The sequence below is a fragment of the Oncorhynchus keta genome, chromosome 37 (assembly GCF_023373465.1).
Source record: "Oncorhynchus keta strain PuntledgeMale-10-30-2019 chromosome 37, Oket_V2, whole genome shotgun sequence".
Classification (NCBI taxonomy): Eukaryota; Metazoa; Chordata; class Actinopteri; order Salmoniformes; family Salmonidae; genus Oncorhynchus; species Oncorhynchus keta.
Genome location: NC_068457.1, coordinates 27,862,584 through 27,878,643, shown reverse-complemented (window position 1 = coordinate 27,878,643; position 16,060 = coordinate 27,862,584). Strand labels below are relative to the sequence as shown.

Genomic DNA, 16,060 nt, shown 5'->3' with positions numbered 1-16,060 from the left:
CAGCCCCTCTCCCTCCCTCTCCCTCCACCTCCTAAAACAGCCCCTCTCCCTCCACACCTCCTAAAACAGCCCCTCTCCCTCCCTCTCCCTCCACCTCCTAATACAGCCCCTCTCCCTCCCTCTCCCTCCACCTCCAAAAACAGCCACTCTCCCTCCCTCTCCCTCCACCTCCCCCCCTAAAACAGCCACTCTCCCTCCCTCTCCCTCCACCTCCTAAAACAGCCCCTCTCCCTCCCTCTGCCTACACCTCCTAAAACAGCCCCTCTCCCTCCACCTCCTAAAACAGCCCCTCTCCCTCCCTCTCCCTCCACCTCCTAATACAGCCCCTCTCCCTCCACCTCCTAAAACAGCCCCTCTCCCTCCACCTCCTAAAACAGCCCCTCTCCCTCCCTCTGCCTACACCTCCTAAAACAGCCCCTCTCCCTCCCTCTGCCTACATCTCCTAAAACAGCCCCTCTCCCTCTCTCTACCTACACCTCCTAAAATAGCCCCTCTCCCTCCATCTGCCTACACCTCCTAAAACAGCCCCCTCCCTCCCTCTGCCTACACCTCCTAAAACAGCCCCTCTCCCTCCCTCTGTCTACACCTCCTAAAACAGCCCCTCTCCCTCCCTCTCCCTCCACCTCCTAAAACAGCCCCTCTCCCTCCCTCTGCCTACACCTCCTAAAACAGCCCCTCTCCCTCCACCTCCTAAAACAGCCCCTCTCCCTCCCTCTGTCTACACCTCCTAAAACAGCCCCTCTCCCTCCCTCTCCCTCCACCTCCTAAAACAGCCCCTCTCCCTCCCTCTGCCTACACCTCCTAAAACAGCCCCTCTCCCTCCACCTCCTAAAACAGCCCCTCTCCCTCCCTCTGTCTACACCTCCTAAAACAGCCCCTCTCCCTCCCTCTCCCTCCACCTCCTAAAACAGCCACTCTCCCTCCCTCTGCCTACACCTCCTAAAACAGCCCCTCTCCCTCCCTCTGCCTACACCTCCTAAAACAGCCCCTCTCCCTCCACCTCCTAAAACAGCCCCTCTCCCTCCCTCTCCCTCCACCTCCTAATACAGCCCCTCTCCCTCCCTCTCCCACCTCCAAAAACAGCCACTCTCCCTCCCTCTCCCTCCACCTCCTAAAACAGCCACTCTCCCTCCCTCTCCCTCCACCTCCTAAAACAGCCCCTCTCCCTCCCTCTGCCTACACCTCCTAAAACAGCCCCTCTCCCTCCACCTCCTAAAACAGCCCCTCTCCCTCCCTCTCCCTCCACCTCCTAATACAGCCCCTCTCCCTCCACCTCCTAAAACAGCCCCTCTCCCTCCACCTCCTAAAACAGCCCCTCTCCCTCCACCTCCTAAAACAGCCCCTCTCCCTACCTCTGCCTACACCTCCTAAAACAGCCCCTCTCCCTCCCTCTCCCTCCACCTCCTAAAACAGCCCCTCTCCCTCCCTCTCCCTCCACCTCCTAAAACAGCCCCTCTCCCTCCCTCTCCCTCCACCTCCTAAAACAGCCCCTCTCCCTCCACCTCCTAAAACAGCCCCTCTCCCTCCCTCTCCCTCCACCTCCTAAAACAGCCCCTCTCCCTCCCTCTCCCTCCACCTCCTAAAACAGCCCCTCTCCCTCCACCTCCTAAAACAGCCCCTCTCCCTCCCTCTCCCTCCACCTCCTAAAACAGCCCCTCTCCCTCCCTCTCCCTCCACCTCCTAAAACAGCCCCTCTCCCTCCCTCTCCCTCCACCTCCTAAAACAGCCCCTCTCCCTCCCTCTCCCTCCACCTCCTAAAACAGCCCCTCTCCCTCCCTCTCCCTCCACCTCCTAAAACAGCCCCTCTCCCTCCCTCTGCCTACACCTCCTAAAACAGCCCCTCTCCCTCCCTCTGCCTACACCTCCTAAAACAGCCCCTCTCCCTCCCTCTCCCTCCACCTCCTAAAACAGCCCCTCTCCCTCCCTCTGCCTCCACCTCCTAAAACAGCCCCTCTCCCTCCCTCTCCCTCCACCTCCTAAAACAGCCCCTCTCCCTCCACCTCCTAAAACAGCCCCTCTCCCTCCCTCTCCCTCCACCTCCTAAAACAGCCCCTCTCCCTCCCTCTGTCTGTCTGGGACATACCAAGTCTTAGCCGTGCAGTCTGTCGCGGTGACATCCCTAACACATGACGTCACCTGCAGGCATACCATGCACCTCGTTTGAGAGATCAGATGCCAGACAAGTTGTAATTTGAGAATCCCAATGGGATACACAATATTGTTGTATTGCACCAGTCCTCAGTCAGGACATGCAGACAGCGGGAAGGAAAACCACAGATAAGCAATGAAGTCATGTATTTTATGCCAGAGTAATACCAGGCTTGTGGTTCCCAGAATGGAAGTCAGCCATGTAAACCACAGGGGCCTTACTTTGTAAGTGTGTTTGCGTCATGGGGTGAAACAAAATGGCCGCCGCCAGATCAGTATGGGGTGATGCTGTAATATTCTGCTTTGGAACACTGCGTTTTACAGAATCAAGCTAAAGACCAAGAGGATGAAGGATGCTGTTCTCAGCTCCTACCATCACATTAAGCAGCATCTCTCTCTCTCTCAGACGTTGGGGCCTGGTAGCAAACCAAGCCTTGATGTGTCTCCAATGGAAATCACAAAGCATTAAACATTCAACGGGCTGTCAGAACCTAGAAGTACATGGACTGTGAGGGGAAAAGTAGGGCGACTGGGACACTGGCTGCACTGAGGCAGACAGGCTGCTATCACACTGTCTATCTATCACATTATATTTCTCCCCCAACACACACCACACACACACACACACACACACACACACACACACACACACACACACACACACACACACACACACACACACACACACACACAGACACAGACACACAGACACACACACACACACACACACACACACACACGTCCCTACTTTCAACTTGGCCAGAACTATAATTATCTGAGACTGGCGACAACCTTCAGTAACCTGAAGTAACCCTACTATTTACAACCAACCTGAGTGTCCTCCATTTCACTGTCAGTTCAGTCAAGATGAAGACACGAGATGGAAAGACAGCTCCTACATTGAGATAGAGACAGATAGATATAGTATACTGGTAGTATATATAGTATACTGGTAGTATATATAGTATACTGGTAGTATATATAGTGTACTGGTAGTATATATAGTATACTGGTAGTATATATAGTATACTGGTAGTATATATAGTATACTGGTAGTATATATAGTGTACTGGTAGTATATATAGTATGGGAGGTCTGGATGGAGAGACAGCTCCTACATTGAGATAGAGACAGACAGATAGATATAGTAAACTGGTAGTATATATAGTGTACTGGTAGTATATATAGTATACTGGTAGTATATATAGTATGGGAGGTCTGGATGGAGAGACAGCTCCTACATTAAGATAGAGACAGATAGATATAGTATACTGGTAGTATATATAGTATAGGAGGTCTGGATGGAGAGACAGCTCCTACATTGAGATAGAGACAGACAGATAGATATAGTATACTGGTAGTATATATAGTATACTGGTAGTATATATAGTATGGGAGGTCTGGATGGAGGACAGCTGATGAAAAGGAAGAAGATGCAGGTCCCCAGCTCAGACAGACGGCAGCTGGAAGACGACTGCACCTGCACCAACCTGCTCTAGTGTGCTGTGTGTGTGTGTGTGTTCTATCTTCCTCCATGTGTCTGTAATCAGAGCCCCTACGTGCTCAGACAGAGTTGAGGATCCAGACACACACACACACACACACACACATGCACACACACATACAGAGACCCAAACACAGGCAACAGGCAGGAGACGGCAAGAAGCTGTTTCACAAAGGAGAGAGAACATCAAAACGAACCGACCAGCAAATCCCCCACAGTTAGAAAGACATCTGACAGACACACCCCTATGCTGACAGACACGCACCTATAATGACAGACACGCCCCTATACTTCTAAATGTTCTCTCCCTGTTGTCTGCTGCTTTCTGAAACCCACTACTATTAATACCAACCCCCTACCTTACAGAGGCATGTGTTCAACCCCAACTCTAACCCCAACTCCAACTCTAACCCCAACTCCAACCCCAACCCCAACTCTAACTCTAACTCTAACCCCAACTCCAACTCTAACCCCAACTCTAACCCCAACCCCAACTCTAACCCCAACCCCAACTCCAATTCTAACCCCAACTCCAACTCCACCCCCAACCTCAACTCTAACCCCAACCCTAACTCCAACTCCACCCCCAACCTCAACTCTAACCCCAACCATAACTCCAACTCCACCCCCAACCTCAACTCCACCCCTAACTCCAACTCCACCCCCAACCCCAACTCTAACCCCAACCCCAACTCTAACCCCAACCCTAACTCCAACCCTAACTCCAACTCCAACCCCAACTCCAACTCTAACCCCAACTCAACTCCACCCCCAACCTCAACTCTAACCCCAACCCTAACTCCAACTCCACCCCCAACCTCAACTCTAACCCCAACCCTAACTCCAACTCCACCCCCAACCTCAACTCTAACCCCAACCCTAACTCCAACTCCACCCCCAACCTCAACTCTAACCCCAACCCTAACTCCAACTCCACCCCCAACCTCAACTCTAACCCCAACCCTAACTCCAACCCCAACCTCAACTCTAACCCCAACCCTAACTCCAACTCCACCCCAACCTCAACTCTAACCCCAACCCTAACTCAACTCTAACCCCAACCCTAACTCCAACTCTCCAACCCACCCCAACCTCAACTCTAACCCCAACCCTAACTCCAACTCCACCCCAACCTCAACTCTAACCCCAACCCTAACTCCAACTCTAACCCCAACCCTAACTCCAACTCTAACCCCAACCCTAACTCTAACCCCAACCCTAAACTCAACTCTAACCCCAACCCTAACTCCAACTCCACCCCCAACCTCAACTCTAACCCCAACCCTAACTCCAACTCCACCCCCAACCTCAACTCCACCCCTAACTCCAACTCCACCCCCAACCTCAACTCTACCCCCGACCCTAACTCTAACCCCACCCCTAACCTCAACTCTAACCCCAACCCTAACTCCAACTCCACCCCCAACCTCAACTCTAACCCCAACCCTAACTCCAACTCCACCCCAACCTCAACTCTAACCCCGACCCTAACTCCAACTCTACCCCCGACCCTAACTCTAACCCCACCCCGACCCTAACTCTAACCCCAACCCTAAACTCAAACCCCAACCCTAACTCCAACTCCACCCCCAACCTCAACTCTAACCCCAACCCTAACCCCAACTCCACCCCCAACCTCAACTCCACCCCTAACTCCAACTCCACCCCCAACCTCAACTCTACCCCCGACCCTAACTCTAACCCCACCCCTAACCTCAACTCTAACCCCAACCCTAACTCCAACTCCACCCCCAACCTCAACTCTAACCCCAACCCTAACTCCAACTCCACCCCAACCTCAACTCTAACCCCACCCTAACTCCAACTCCAACCCCAACCCTCAACTCCAACCCCAACTCTAACCCCAACCCTAACCTCAACTCTAACCCCAACCCTAACTCCAACTCCACCCCCAACCTCAACTCTAACCCCAACCCCAACCCTAACTCCAACTCCACCCCCAACCCCAACCCCAACCCCAACCCCAACTCCACCCCCAACCCCAACTCTAACCCCAACCATAACTCCAACTCCACCCCCAACCCCAACTCTAACCCCAACCTAACTCTAACCCCAACCTCAACTCTAACCCCAACCCTAACTCTAACCCCAACCTCAACTCTAACCCCAACCTCAACTCCACCCCCAACCTCAACTCCACCCCCAACCTCAACTCTAACCCCAACCCTAACTCCAACTCCACCCCCAACCTCAACTCTAACCCCAACCCTAACTCCAACCCTAACCCCAACCCTAACTCTAACCCCAACCCTAACTCCACCCCAACCTCAACTCTAACCCCAACCCTAACTCCAACTCCAACCCCAACTCCAACTCTATAACCCCAACCTCAACTCCACCCCCAACCTCAACTCTAACCCCAACCTCAACTCCACCCCCAACCTCAACTCTAACCCCAACCCTAACTCCAACTCCACCCCCAACCTCAACTCTAACCCCAACCCTAACCCCAACCCTAACCCCAACCCCAACCCTAACCCCAACTCCACCCCAACCTCAACTCTAACCCCGACCCTAACTCCAACTCTAACCCCAACCCTAACTCCAACTCTAACCCCGACCCTAACTCCAACTCCACCCCAACCTCAACTCTAACCCCAACCCTAACTCCAACTCCACCCCAACCTCAACTCTAACCCCGACCCTAACTCCAACTCTAACCCCAACCCTAACTCCAACTCTAACCCCGACCCTAACTCTAACCCCAACCCTAACCTCAACTCTACCCCCAACCCTAACTCTAACCCAGCAGCCCTGTGGTCTGTGTGTTTGGTGTGTTCTGGCGACAGAGTGGGTGGGATTAGGAGGTTAGAAGTAACACTAACCCTAAAACCGCCCACCCAGTCAGAGATGTGCACTCAGCCAACAGACACACACACGTCCCCACAACTATAGTTATACACATACACACACACACACACACACATTCTTCCATCCAGACAGATGTGGCCCCAGGCTGAATAGCCTGTTAGGAGGAAGTTGTTTAACTTGTCTCTCCATTATAGACCCTCTTTGATGGACTGGTTCACCTCAGGACATACTAGTACTAGTGAGAGAGACATCCTCCATGACCCCAAACTCCATTCATCTACTGTGTGTGTGTGTGTGTGTGTGTGTGTGTGTGTGTGTGTGTGTGTGTGTGTGTGTGTGTGTGTGTGTGTGTGTGTGTGTGTGTGTGTGTGTGTGTGTGTGTGTGTGTGTGTGTGTGTGTGTGTGTGTAAATACAACCCATATTTATTTATTTTCCCTTTTGTACTTTAACTATTTGTAAATCGTGACAACACTCGATATAGACATAATATGACATAAACATAATTTGAAACGTCTTTATTATTTTGGAACGTCTGTGAGTGTAATGTTTACTGTTAATTTTTTTTTTTTTTTATTTCACTTTTGTTTATTATCTATTTCACTTGCTTTGTCAATGTTAACATACGTTTCCCATGCCAATAAAGCCCTTACATTGAAATTGAAATTGAGAGAGAGGTGGTGGGAAAACCCTCTGTTCCCTTACAGCAGGTGTTGAGTTTCCTTTAACAAAGCCATCTCGAACCAGCACTGGGTCGGGAGTTTCCAGAATGAAAAACAGCACCAGACATATTATGACAAAAATAAAAGTCACACTGCACTTCTCTCAGTGGAATGTGTTTGAGATGAACTATTATTGGGGAGAGTGCTGTCGCTGAACACGGTCCCATGTTTGGCTAACACACGTTGTGTTTATATAGGAATCAGAACAGAAGAGCTATATGTTAAAAACAACGTCTATAACACCTCTGTGTAGATAGACAGGGTTATATCATGATGTCTATAACACCTCTGTGTAGATAGACAGGGTTATATCATGATGTCTATAACACCTCTGTGTAGATAGACAGGGTTATATCATGATGTCTATAACACCTCTGTGTAGATAGACAGGGTTATATCATGATGTCTATAACACCTCTGTGTAGATAGACAGGGTTATATCATGATGTCTAGAACACCTCTGTGTAGATAGACAGGGTTATATCATGATGTCTATAACACCTCTGTGTAGATAGACAGGGTTATATCATGATGTCTAGAACACCTCTGTGTAGATAGACAGGGTTACATCATGATGTCTAGAACACCTCTGTGTAGATAGACAGGGTTATATCATGATGTCTATAACACCTCTGTGTAGATAGACAGGGTTATATCATGATGTCTATAACACCTCTGTGTAGATAGACAGGGTTATATCATGATGTCTATAACACCTCTGTGTAGATAGACAGGGTTATATCATGATGTCTATAACACCTCTGTGTAGATAGACAGGGTTATATCATGATGTCTAGAACACCTCTGTGTAGATAGACAGGGTTATATCATGATGTCTAGAACACCTCTGTGTAGATAGACAGGGTTATATCATGAGAACACCTCTGTAAGATAGAGAGGGTAATCATGATGTCTAAGATAGACAGAGAGAGAGAGAGAGAGATAGACAGGGTTATATCATGATGTCTAGAGAGAGAGATAGAGAGGGTTATATCATGATGTCTAGGCAGAGAGAGAGAGGCAGAGAGAGAGGCACCTCCAGACAGGGCCAATCAGTGCTAGGTCTGCAGTGTGACGTGGGCTCAGTTGATCCAGCTAGCAGCAGTAGAGACTGAGCCAGGCAGCCAGGCAGAGTGTGTGTGTTGAGCGATCAGGATGATGATGTGCTGTCTACAGCAACTTTACTTCCAGGCCACTGGGGCTGGAGCTGGGGATACGGCTGGGGCTGGGGATAGGGATACGGCTGGGGCTGGGGATAGGGATACGACTGGGGAGAGGGATACCACTGGGGATAGGGATACGGCTGGGGCTGGGGATAGGGATACGACTGGGGAGAGGGATACGACTGGGGCTGGGGGCAGAGATACGACTGGGGATAGGGATACGGCTGGGGCTGGGGATAGGGATACGACTGGGGATAGGGATACGACTGGGGATAGGGATACGACTGGGGATAGGGATACGGCTGGGGATAGGGATACGACTGGGGCTGGGGATACGGCTGGGGATAGGGATACGACTGGGGATAGGGATACGACTGGGGAGAGGGATACGACTGGGGATAGGGATACGACTGGGGCTGGGGAGAGGGATACGACTGGGGATAGGGATACTATAACACCTCTGTGTACTGGGGCTGGGGAGAGGGATATCATGACTGGGGATAGGGATACGACTGGGGATAGGGATACGACTGGGGAGAGGGATACGACTGGGGAGAGGGATACGACTGGGGATAGGGATACGACTGGGGAGAGGGATACGACTGGGGATAGGGATACGACTGGGGATAGGGATACGACTGGGGCTGGGGACAGGGATACGACTGGGGATAGGGATACGACTGGGGATAGGGATACGACTGGGGATAGGGATACGACTGGGGATAGGGATACGACTGGGGCTGGGGACAGGGATACGACTGGGGATAGGGATACGACTGGGGATAGGGATACGACTGGGGATAGGGATACGACTGGGGATAGGGATACGACTGGGGATAGGGATACGACTGGGGATAGGGATACGACTGGGGCTGGGGACAGGGATACGACTGGGGATAGGGATACGACTGGGGATAGGGATACGGCTGGGGAGAGGGATACGACTGGGGATAGGGATAAGACTGGGGCTGGGGATACGACTGGGGATAGGGATACGACTGGGGATAGGGATACGACTGGGGATAGGGATACGACTGGGGAGAGGGATACGACTGGGGCTGGGGATAGGGATACGACTGGGGATAGGGATACGACTGGGGAGAGGGATACGACTGGGGATAGGGATACGACTGGGGATAGGGATACGACTGGGGATAGGGATACGACTGGGGATAGGGATACGACTGGGGATAGGGATACGACTGGGGATAGGGATACGACTGGGGATAGGGATACGACTGGGGATAGGGATACGACTGGGGATAGGGATACGACTGGGGATAGGGATACGACTGGGGATAGGGATACGACTGGGGAGAGGGATACGACTGGGGATAGGGATACGACTGGGGAGAGGGATACGACTGGGGAGAGGGATACGACTGGGGAGAGGGATACGACTGGGGATAGGGATACGACTGGGGATAGGGATACGACTGGGGAGAGGGATACGACTGGGGATAGGGATACGACTGGGGAGAGGGATACGACTGGGGAGAGGGATACGACTGGGGATAGGGATACGACTGGGGATAGGGATACGACTGGGGAGAGGGATACGACTGGGGAGAGGGATACGACTGGGGCTGGGGATACGACTGGGGAGAGGGATACGACTGGGGATAGGGATACGACTGGGGAGAGGGATACGACTGGGGAGAGGGATACGACTGGGGAGAGGGATACGACTGGGGATAGGGATACGACTGGGGATAGGGATACGACTGGGGATAGGGATACGACTGGGGATAGGGATACGACTGGGGATAGGGATACGACTGGGGATAGGGATACGACTGGGGAGAGGGATACGACTGGGGATAGGGATACGACTGGGGAGAGGGATACGACTGGGGAGAGGGATACGACTGGGGATAGGGATACGACTGGGGATAGGGATACGACTGGGGATAGGGATACGACTGGGGATAGGGATACGACTGGGGATAGGGATACGACTGGGGATAGGGATACGACTGGGGAGAGGGATACGACTGGGGATAGGGATACGACTGGGGAGAGGGATACGACTGGGGATAGGGATACGACTGGGGATAGGGATACGACTGGGGAGAGGGATACGACTGGGGAGAGGGATACGACTGGGGATAGGGATACGACTGGGGATAGGGATACGACTGGGGAGAGGGATACGACTGGGGATAGGGATATGACTGGGGAGAGGGATACGACTGGGGATAGGGATACGACTGGGGATAGGGATACGACTGGGGATAGGGATACGACTGGGGAGAGGGATACGACTGCGGAGAGGGATACGGCTGGGGATAGGGATATGACTGGGGATAGGGATACGACTGGGGATAGGGATACGACTGGGGCTGGGGATACGACTGGGGATAGGGATACGACTGGGGATAGGGATACGGCTGGGGATAGGGATACGGCTGGGGAGAGGGATACGACTGGGGAGAGGGATACAGCTGGGGATAGGGATACGACTGGGGATAGGGATACGGCTGGGGATAGGGATACGGCTGGGGAGAGGGATACGGCTGGGGAGAGGGATACGACTGGGGAGAGGGATACGACTGGGGATAGGGATACGACTGGGGAGAGGGATACGACTGGGGAGAGGGATACGACTGGGGAGAGGGATACGACTGGGGATAGGGATACGACTGGGGATAGGGATACGACTGGGGAGAGGGATACGACTGGGGAGAGGGATACGACTGGGGAGAGGGATACGGCTGGGGAGAGGGATACGGCTGGGGATAGGGATATGACTGGGGATAGGGATACGGCTGGGGATAGGGATATGACTGGGGATAGGGATACGACTGGGGAGAGGGATAGGACTGGGGAGAGGGATACGACTGGGGAGAGGGATACGACTGCGGAGAGGGATACGGCTGGGGATAGGGATACGACTGGGGATAGGGATACGACTGGGGAGAGGGATAGGACTGGGGAGAGGGATACGACTGGGGAGAGGGATACGACTGGGGAGAGGGATACGACTGGGGAGAGGGATACGACTGGGGAGAGGGATACGGCTGGGGATAGGGATACGACTGCGGAGAGGGATACGGCTGGGGATAGGGATATGACTGCGGATAGGGATACGACTGGGGAGAGGGATAGGACTGGGGAGAGGGATACGACTGGGGATAGGGATACGACTGGGGAGAGGGATACGGCTGGGGATAGGGATACGACTGGGGATAGGGATACGACTGGGGATAGGGATACGACTGGGGATAGGGATACGACTGGGGAGAGGGATAGGACTGGGGAGAGGGATACGACTGGGGATAGGGATACGACTGGGGAGAGGGATACGACTGGGGATAGGGATACGACTGGGGAGAGGGATACGACTGGGGAGAGGGATACGACTGGGGATAGGGATACGACTGGGGATAGGGATACGACTGGGGATAGGGATACGACTGGGGATAGGGATACGACTGGGGAGAGGGATACGACTGGGGAGAGGGATACGACTGGGGATAGGGATACGACTGGGGATAGGGATACGACTGGGGATAGGGATACGACTGGGGATAGGGATACGACTGGGGAGAGGGATAGGACTGGGGAGAGGGATACGACTGGGGAGAGGGATAGGACTGGGGAGAGGGATACGACTGGGGAGAGGGATACGACTGGGGAGAGGGATACGGCTGGGGAGAGGGATACGACTGCGGAGAGGGATACGACTGGGGATAGGGATACGACTGGGGACAGGGATACGGCTGGGGATAGGGATACGACTGAGGATAGGGATACGACTGGGGCTGGGGATAGGGATACGACTGGGGATAGGGATACGACTGGGGATAGGGATACGACTGGGGATAGGGATACGACTGGGGATAGGGATACGGCTGGGGATGGGGATAGGGATACGACTGGGGATAGGGATACGACTGGGGATAGGGATACGGCTGGGGATAGGGATACGACTGGGGATAGGGATACGACTGGGGATAGGGATACGACTGGGGCTGGGGATAGGGATACGACTGGGGATAGGGATACGACTGGGGAGAGGGATACGACTGGGACTGGGGATAGGGATACGACTGGGGATAGGGATACGACTGGGGCTGGGGATATGGATACGGCTGGGGATAGGGATACGACTGGGGCTGGGGATAGGGATACGGCTGGGGATAGGGACACGACTGGGGAGAGGGATACGGCTGGGGATAGGGATACGGCTGGGGAGAGGGATACGACTGGGGCTGGGGATACGACTGGAGCTCCTGTATGGATAACACTCAATCAGCTCAATGTAATGGTTAACAGAGCTTTTTCCTTCAGCTCCTTCTATCTCTCTGGGCCTCTTTCTCTTTTTCACCTCTCTCTTTCTCTCTCTTTTTCACCTCTTTTTTTACCTCTCTCTCTTTCTCTCTCTTTTTCACCTCTCTCTCTTTCTCTCTCTTTTTCACCTCTCTTTTTTTACCTCTCTCTCTTTCTCTCTCTTTTTCACCTCTCTCTCTTTCTCTCTCTTTTTCACTCTCTCTCTTCTCTCTCTTCTCTCTCTTTTTCACCTCTCTCTCTTTCTCTCTTTTTCACCTCTCTCTTTCTCTCTCTTTTCTCTCTCTCTCTCTCTTTTTCACCTCTCTCTCTTCCTCTCTCTCTTTCTCTCTTTTTCACCTCTCTCCTTCTCTCTCTTTTTCACCTCTCTCTCTTTCTCTCTCTTTCTCTTTCTTTTTCACCTCTCTCTCTCTTTCTCTCTCTTTTCACCACTCTCTCTCTCTTTTTTCACCTCTCTCTCTCTCTTTTTCACCTCTCTCTCTTTCTATCTATTTTTCACCTCTCTCCTTCTCTCTCTTTTTCACCTCTCTCTCTTTCTCTCTTTTTCACCTCTCTCTTCTCTCTCTTTTTCACCACTCTCTCTCTCTCTCTCTCTTTTTCACCTCTCTCTTTCTCTCTCTTTTTCACCACTCTCTCTCTTTTTCACCTCTCTCTCTCTCTTTTTCACCACTCTCTCTCTCTTTTTCACCTCTCTCTCTCTCTCTCTCTCTCTCTTTTCACCTCTCTCTCTCTCTCTCTTTTTCACCTCTCTCTTTCTGTTTCTGACAAGCTATTTTCCACACCGCATTTGTTCATGTGATGGTTACGTGTGTGTGTGTGTAATCGTGTGTGCTCGTGTGTGTGTTGTCTATTTGTGGCGTATGTAGCTAACACATGATGTACAAAATGTTGTGCTCCAGAGAGGACATGTACGAAAAAAATGCAGAAAAGAGGTCTGCTATCTAAAAGGTTACAGCATGCATCCCCTGTTAGCCTGCTGTTACTATGCAGACTCTGGCAGGGAGGAGAGGAGTCCCCTCCAGCACTGGGCGATGACAAAGGTAAGTAGAGCTAATGCAGTCTCTCCCTCTCTCTCTCTACCTACATCTCTCTCTCTCTCTTCCTCTCTCTCTCTGTACCTCTCTCTCTTCCTCTCTCTCTCTCTCTCTCTCTACCTACATCTCTCTCTCTCTCTCTCTCTCTTCCTCTCTCTCTCTCTCTCTCTCTCTCTCTCTCTCTCTCTCTCTCTCTCTCTCTCTCTCTCTCTCTCTCTCTCTCTCTCTCTCTCTCTCTCTCTCTCTCTCTCTCTCTCTCTCTCTCTCTCTCTCTCTCTCTCTCTCTCTCTCTCTCTCTCTCTCTCTCTCTCTCTCTCTCTCTCTCTCTCTCTCTCTCTCTCTCTCTCTCTACCTACATCTCTCTCTCTCTCTACATCTCTCTCTCTCTCTCTCTCCTCTCTCTCTCTCTCTCTCTCTCTCTCTCTCTCTCTCTCTCTCTCTCCTCTCTCTCTCTCTCTCTCTCTCTCCTACCTCTCTCTCTCTCTCTCTCTCTCTCTCTCTCTCCCTCTGGCTCTTTCTTTCTCTCTCCCCTATGTATATATATACACAGTACCAGTCAAAACTCTTCAATGACACTATGGAATCACTCTCTCTCTCTCAAGTGTCTCTATCTTATCTCTGTCTATCTGTCTTTCTCTCTCTCTTTCTCTCTGTCTCTCTCAATTCAAGTCAATTCAAGGGCATTATTGACATGGGAAACATATGTTAACATTGCCAAAGCAAGTGAAGTAGATAATATACAAAAGTGAAATAAACAAATCAAAATTAACATTTCACTCACAAAAGTTCCAAAAGAATAAAGACCTTACAAATGTCATATTATGTTTATATACAGAGTTGTAACGATGTGCAAATAGTTCAAGTACAAAAGGGAAAATAAATAAACATAAATATGGGTTGTATTTACAATGCTGTTTGTTCTTCATTGGTTGACCTTTTCTTATGGCAACAGGTCACACATCTTGCTGCTGTGATGTCACACTGTGGAATTTCACCCAATAGACATCGGAGTTCATCAAAATTATATTTGTTTTTTCTAAATCTTTGTGTGTCTGTGTAATCTGAGGGAAATATGTGTCTCTAATATGGTCATACATTAGGCAGGAGGTTAGGAAGTGCACCACAGTTTCCAACTCATTTTGTGGGCAGTGAGCACATAGCCTGTCTTCTCTTGAGAGCCAGGTCTGCTTACGGCGGCCTTTCTCAATAGCAAGGCTATGCTCACGGTGTCTGTACATAGTCAAAGCTTTCCTTAAGTTTGGGTCAGTCACAATGGTCAGGTATTCTGCCACTGTGTACTCTTTGTTTAGGCCCAAATAGCATTCTAGTTTGCTCAGTTTTTTTGTTAATTCTTTCTAATGTGTCAAGTAATGATATTTTTGTTTTCTCATAATTTGGTAGGGTCTAATTGTGTCTCTCTTTCTCTCTCTCTATCTGTCTGTCTCTCTCCGTCTGAATAGCACAGTAGTCTACTAGACGTACTGCATTTCAATTAAGCCATTAGCCAGTGAAATATGAACAAAAACACATTTTGAATGGTTTACGAATGGTTATGAATGGTCTATGAACGGTTATGGATGTTCTTTGATAACAGATTAATAAAGCCTAACATAACAGGCTTGTACATGTGTGAACCCAGAACTGTGACATCACCTCATCACTCGCCAGGTGTGGGGAGGAGAGGAGTACAACACGTTGCGAGGTGTGGTGACAGTTTCCCTCTGTGTGTGTGTGTGTGTGTGTGTGTGTGTGTGTGTGTGTGTCGAATCAGTTGCTGTGTGTGTGTGTGTGTGTGTGTGTGTGTGTGTGTGTGTGTGTGTGTGTGTGTGTGTGTGTGTGTGTGTGTGTGTGTGTGTGTGTGTGTGTGTGTGTGTGTGAAATCAGTTGCTGTGTGTGTGTGTGTGTGTGTGTGTGTGTGTGTGTGTGTGTGTGTGTGTGTGTGTGTGTGTGTGTGTGTGTGTGTGTGTGTGTGTGTGTGTGTGTGTGTGTGTGTGTGTGTGTGTGGAATCAGTTGCTGTGTGTGTGTGTGTGTGTGTGTGTGTGTGTGTGTGTGTGTGTGTGTGTGTGTGTGTGTGTGTGTGTGTGTGTGTGTGTGTGTGTGTGTGTGTGTGTGTGTGTGTGTGTGTGTGTGTGTGTGTGTGTGTGTGTGTGTAAATGCTTCACATTATCACAGTGCTGTGAAAGCCTCCGTGTGATGCTGTGACAAGAGTTGTTGTCTGATAAGAGAGAAAGCCAGGAGAACCATGGGGGGCAGGCTTTCACTACACCACCCCTCCCCACATCTGACCACCCTAACTGGGGATGTGGAACCACAGGTATCCCCCCTGCCCACTTGATTGATGATGGGATTAGTGATGCACGGGTTGACT

General features: G+C 51.1%; 1 protein-coding gene and 2 long non-coding RNA genes across 5 annotated transcripts in view; all 3 read right to left on the bottom strand.

The window, feature by feature from the left end:
* The window catches only part of nhsb (Nance-Horan syndrome b (congenital cataracts and dental anomalies)), a 123,119-nt gene that overhangs the window by 90,803 nt on the left and 16,256 nt on the right, over positions 1–16,060 (bottom strand).
* On the bottom strand, positions 6,772–8,069 carry LOC127916831 (uncharacterized). 3 transcript variants are annotated; one of them, XR_008096211.1, is made up of 2 exons: positions 7,792–8,069; positions 6,772–7,748 (listed from the first exon to the last, which is right to left on the bottom strand). It is a non-coding gene; the product is annotated as an uncharacterized LOC127916831 (long non-coding RNA). The 3 variants fall into 3 exon arrangements; XR_008096213.1 differs by having other exon boundaries at positions 6,772–7,705; XR_008096212.1 differs by having other exon boundaries at positions 7,835–8,069.
* Positions 12,730–14,048, bottom strand: LOC127916832 (uncharacterized). Its single transcript, XR_008096214.1, has 3 exons — positions 13,378–14,048; positions 13,157–13,286; positions 12,730–12,788 (listed from the first exon to the last, which is right to left on the bottom strand). It is a non-coding gene; the product is annotated as an uncharacterized LOC127916832 (long non-coding RNA).